Source organism: Neodiprion fabricii, chromosome 3 (genome assembly GCF_021155785.1).
Source record: "Neodiprion fabricii isolate iyNeoFabr1 chromosome 3, iyNeoFabr1.1, whole genome shotgun sequence".
NCBI classification, from domain to species: Eukaryota; Metazoa; Arthropoda; class Insecta; order Hymenoptera; family Diprionidae; genus Neodiprion; species Neodiprion fabricii.
Genome location: NC_060241.1, coordinates 9,583,775 through 9,588,744, shown reverse-complemented (window position 1 = coordinate 9,588,744; position 4,970 = coordinate 9,583,775). Strand labels below are relative to the sequence as shown.

The 4,970-nt window shown below is 35.5% G+C and overlaps 1 long non-coding RNA gene across 1 annotated transcript; it reads right to left on the bottom strand.

Moving 5' to 3' along the window:
- Positions 1-776: 776 nt before the first annotated feature.
- Positions 777-3,374, bottom strand: LOC124177837. The gene is made up of 3 exons (XR_006869677.1): positions 3,240-3,374; positions 2,496-2,598; positions 777-1,001 (listed from the first exon to the last, which is right to left on the bottom strand). It is a non-coding gene; the product is annotated as an uncharacterized LOC124177837 (long non-coding RNA).
- Between the last annotated feature and the right edge of the window lie 1,596 nt (positions 3,375-4,970).

Here is a 4,970-nt window from a genome sequence, read left to right as displayed (position 1 = left end):
ATCCCTTTACAAAATTAAATTCCCTACAAAAAAGGTCTGATTATAGATTTTTGTCAGACAAGCCGTTTCCGAGTAATTAAGCTTAATAAATTGATATAATTATTCGAGAATTAATCGAGAATTAATCGAGAATTAATCGAGAATTAATCGAGAATTAATCGAGAAATTATATCAATTTATTAAGCCTAATTACTCGGAAACGGCTTGTCTGACAAAAATCTATAATCAGACCTTTTTTGTAGGGAATTTAATTTTGTAAAGGGATAAGTGAACATAAATTTTTTCACTTCAATATTTCGACAGTTCTGACGTAAAACATCAAATTATTACTAAAAATCAAAAATCGCGATGATAGACCTCTTAAAGTTAATATTAAGGGCTTAAAATTTCATGAAATTTTTTTTTTGCCATACTGAATGATATTCTCAATATATTTTTCAAAAAACAAAATAGTCAATTTTTTTGGCCCAGTCTAATATATATATATGTACATTACACAGTTGTATAAAACGTGCACCCCGACTTAAAATTTTTTCGACTTACGCCGTCAATGCCGGAACGACCCATAGCGTAACTTCGGGGTATTACTGTATCGGAATCATTCTGAAATTGTACATCGCTTGTTACACACAACTCTACTGACAATAATGAAAAAATTTTATGTTCGAAGCTATTTTACTAGTGAAAAGGGTTTCAAAAAATGATTATATATAATATTGGAACACTTTATTCATGTTACTATGGATAGATGAAACAATTGTTGACATCGACGTTGAGGATTATTTTTATACCCTCTGAAATATTAAATGCAAGGAATTAGTATCTGAGATTCGAGGTAACTATGAAGCTGCGGGTTGTGCGAAACAGTTTCCTTCTCCCGGTTGATGGGAGTTTCTAACATCCATTGCGAAATAATGTCATTTGAACATAGTTCACCATTCCATGAAGATATCCTCGCGGCATGTGACATTGCGTCCGTCCAACGGTTATGACGGATTATCCTGTAAAATATAAGCGTGTTCATTTGGTTGTTTCGCTTTTTCAATGCAGAATCCATAACATGATTAGTACTTGTCGATAAAAATATACTTTGGCAGAGAATTCGTGCCCTCCCCTCCTTATCTTATAAGGACTCATACAAATACATGGGTCCTCTTCTGTTCTCTTACAGCCATGTGTCGGCGCCATCTCACTATACCCAAAAATGTTAAAAGTGAATGGTCGAATCTGACGAAATGGAATAGTGTGATTAAAAATTTTGATCATCTTGAATAATCCGAAAAGTTGAGATAATTCTTTTGAAATTAAGATATTCATTTTTTACGAATCACTCTAAATTTCACCGTATTCAATATTTTACTACCGATAGCAGATATCTAATGTATGGTCATTCGGAATGAATATGAATGGGAAATTCCTTGTCAAACCCGACGGATTATTTGTAATCGGAAAGATTTTTTACAGAATGTATAAAATGGTAAAAGCCTCGCCAAAAAATGGTACCATTAAACAATTCGTTCGTTAATAACAATTACAATGTTCAATGTTTCCGGATAAACCAAAGTTCTCTACGAAAGCTTATCCTCTCTGCTCGCGAATGTGCTGTGAATCATTTTTCTACGTCAAATAGAACCGGAGATGAGATATTGATTCTTCAAGTTTACTGCGCGCCCATTTTGCAACAAAATTGAATGACTCGGCGCTTTCGGAAAAAAAAATCGTAGAAATAGGTTTTGACTTTTTATGCTCACATATCACTTCGAAAAAGCTTTCATTGTTTTGGAAAATACGCGGTCACATTTTGTCAGAATGATATTTCTGACTCAAGAACCTAAATTTCGTCCCAACTGACTTTTTATGGTTTACATGATGAAATAATAACAGTTAATATTTATTTTCCTTAAGATTTGAAATTTCTCGCATATTCGCATCGTACTTAGGGTATATGTCAACACGTGTAAATTTCTCCAATTATCGGAAAAGAAAATTACCGTACGATTATAATAATTGAACTCTCCGAGCATTCGAATCTAGGCTCCGATAAAATTGTGGTATTCACAACGAAGCATTCAGCAATTCTTATGTTCTGCACACTCCTAACGAAAAATCAAAATGATTATATATGAAGAGAACAGAGAAAAGAAAATTTGAAACACGTATACAATTTGGTTACTCAATATTTTGAAAAATGTATAACAGAACGATGATCGAAACAAATGTCAACAAAACGACGATCTTTCGAACGCCACGCTTTCGAAGACAAGACGATTTGTTTTCTACATTTTTTTTCTATACTATGAAAATGCTGGAAGTCCCTCCCCATTCCTCAACGGTATACATTTTCGTAGAAATACAATGAGCATCATGGGTACAGTGAGAACACTCTGGGGCGAGTTTTTCCATACTTATGAACGGTAGTGTATATTCATTTGAAAAAAAACCGGCAATTTCTCAAATAATGAATTGAAAAATCTGAAAAAATTCACGCAGAGTACCTTCTAGTAGTACTTTGATGTAACCAATTATGGGGCAGATCTGAGATGGTCGAAAAAAAAGTGGCCGAATTGACGGAGAATCCTTCCTTTTCGGGTTGAATTCCTAAAATATCGATTTTTGGAAAAAAAGGTGGGAACCGAAGTTGTTCAGAATTTGATTCTCAACAAGTTTGTTGCTATTAATTTATGCCATTAAGTTGAAAATAAACGAGATAATGGAAATGTTTCGAATTTGTCGCTATTTTCAGGTTTAATTCCAAAAATCTTGATCCTAGCAGAAAAACTGTAGGAACTAAACTTGTAGGAAATCAAAATTTATACAACTTTTGTTTCGACGGTTTTTCTGTAAAATCAAAACCGGCCGAGTTATTCAAGAACAGCCATTTTAACCTAAAAAACCATTTTTCGAATATACGCATAAGCATGATTTACATGTATGACGTACAAAATTATTTACAAATTAACCGGGGAATTTCGATATCAATTCTGACGATGACCCAAGAAATTAAAAGGTTGATCGAAACAGAAATCCGAAAAAATTAAATTTCCATTTCTTTGAATGAAAAAAGGCGTTTTCCCGAAAAATTCTTAGGAACTGTCGACTCCAATTTTGACAAGGATTCGCCCTGTCAAGTATTTGCTGTGAATTACGAATCACCCTGCATAGCAAGTGCAGATTTGGCAGGATTCTTGTAAATGATATGTATAATTGCATAACAGAAATTTGCAGTATAAAACACTTACCATTGCAACGAACGATTCGTTCGTCGGCGCGTCAAATTTAACCTTTTTTCGGTTCAGCCGTGCGACGTAACTCATCCATTGTTGCACTCACAAGATTATTGTTGTTTGTAACAAATATATGTATACACACTGGCCGCGTGAAAATTTGCATGTGATTAGAACTTGTGACACGGCAAATTACCAAAACACTCGCATTTGCTTCGTTAGCCGCGAAAAGTGGATGTGGACGGTACGCGAAGAAACGCAGAAGTGACGGCCGCGCGGATGGTGGGGACAGTGGCGTGTGAGGGATAGTACTCGGAATCCGAAGAAGTTGATTCCTTCGAGACTCGCTAGCGTATCCGTAGCGTATACCATCTACGAGAAGTCACGGTATGTAGTTTTATAACGATTTCCACCAAATGAGTAACATTCAGGTAGTTCGTCTAATGTAAAAAAAAATGTTGGTAGCATCATTCAGAACTAGGCGTAATTGACAAATGAAACGAAGCAAATAAAGTATGAAACCCTTATTTGTTGAGAATTAAAAACAGAAAAAATTGGCAAGCAAATTCTTCATCGGAATTTTAACAAGGATCGGCCCTGTAAAATATTTGCCACGAATCTTGAACCGTTGTATGCAGTAATTGTATGTATGTACAATGACATAGATTTTTTGCGGGATGTATTTCTAGTATTGTTAAACACATCCGGTTCAGAAACAATTTCGCGTATGTATTAGGGTAATCTTTAAAACAGGCTCGGACGATTATCAACCGGCTCCCCCCCCCCCCCCCCCAAATTTGCTATAAATGAATAAATAATGATCTGTTCAAGAGTATAATTTTTTATCTCAACCCTAAACCCTCACGCCTATACTTGCGTGTTTCCTGCAATTTCGGTATTTATTTTACTGCCGCATCTAATCTTTCGGTCAATAATCTGTAAGTATGACAATTTTGCGGACATTGATGCTACTATTAGATGAGGATATCCGGAGCGTATATGGGGCATTCTATGTCAATTATTCGCCATTTACATCTGCCTTTTCGACGAACAGGAATTAAAGGATAGGTATTTTCGTTTTTGTTAATGATTTTCTATCAAATCGATGAAAAAAGGTAGATTTAAGTGGTGCGTACTCGATGTAGAATGCCCCAAAACCCTTCAATAAAATAAAAAAGAATAATTTTCTTTGCGGAACTACGACTCAAAACGAGAAAAGAAACAGTATGTTATTTTAATATCGGGTTTTCGAAAAGCCATGAGCATTTAAAAAAAAATTGTGCGATATTTTGATAAATTCATGGTGTTTGGATGGGTTGAGACAAACATCTAAAATATTTCAGAAAGACTGCTTTTGGCAGGTACAAGAAAGTGTAAAATTTTCAATAGAATAAAAATTGGTCGAGGTCACGGGTTGGTCGGTTTCGCATGGAATGCCTCGTTCACATACAGTCGGGTACGTGCGATTACGAATAGTTACCGCGATTGTGAACTGATGTTACAATTTCCAAACGATGCCTTATGATATGCACGAATTTCAAAATCTAGCGGTTATTCTGAGTGAGTTGTACATTTTTTCGTATCCACCTAGAAGCCTATGCTCTCGTCGGCACTGCAGATTGTTGCTTTAGCAGAAACATAGGACGTGTGCGTACTACCATGTCGTTTTACCATCTGGTACCGTTTCGGTCGACTACAACGCTTCTGGAGGTTCAACGTTGAACTAAATTACAGACTTCTCGTGCA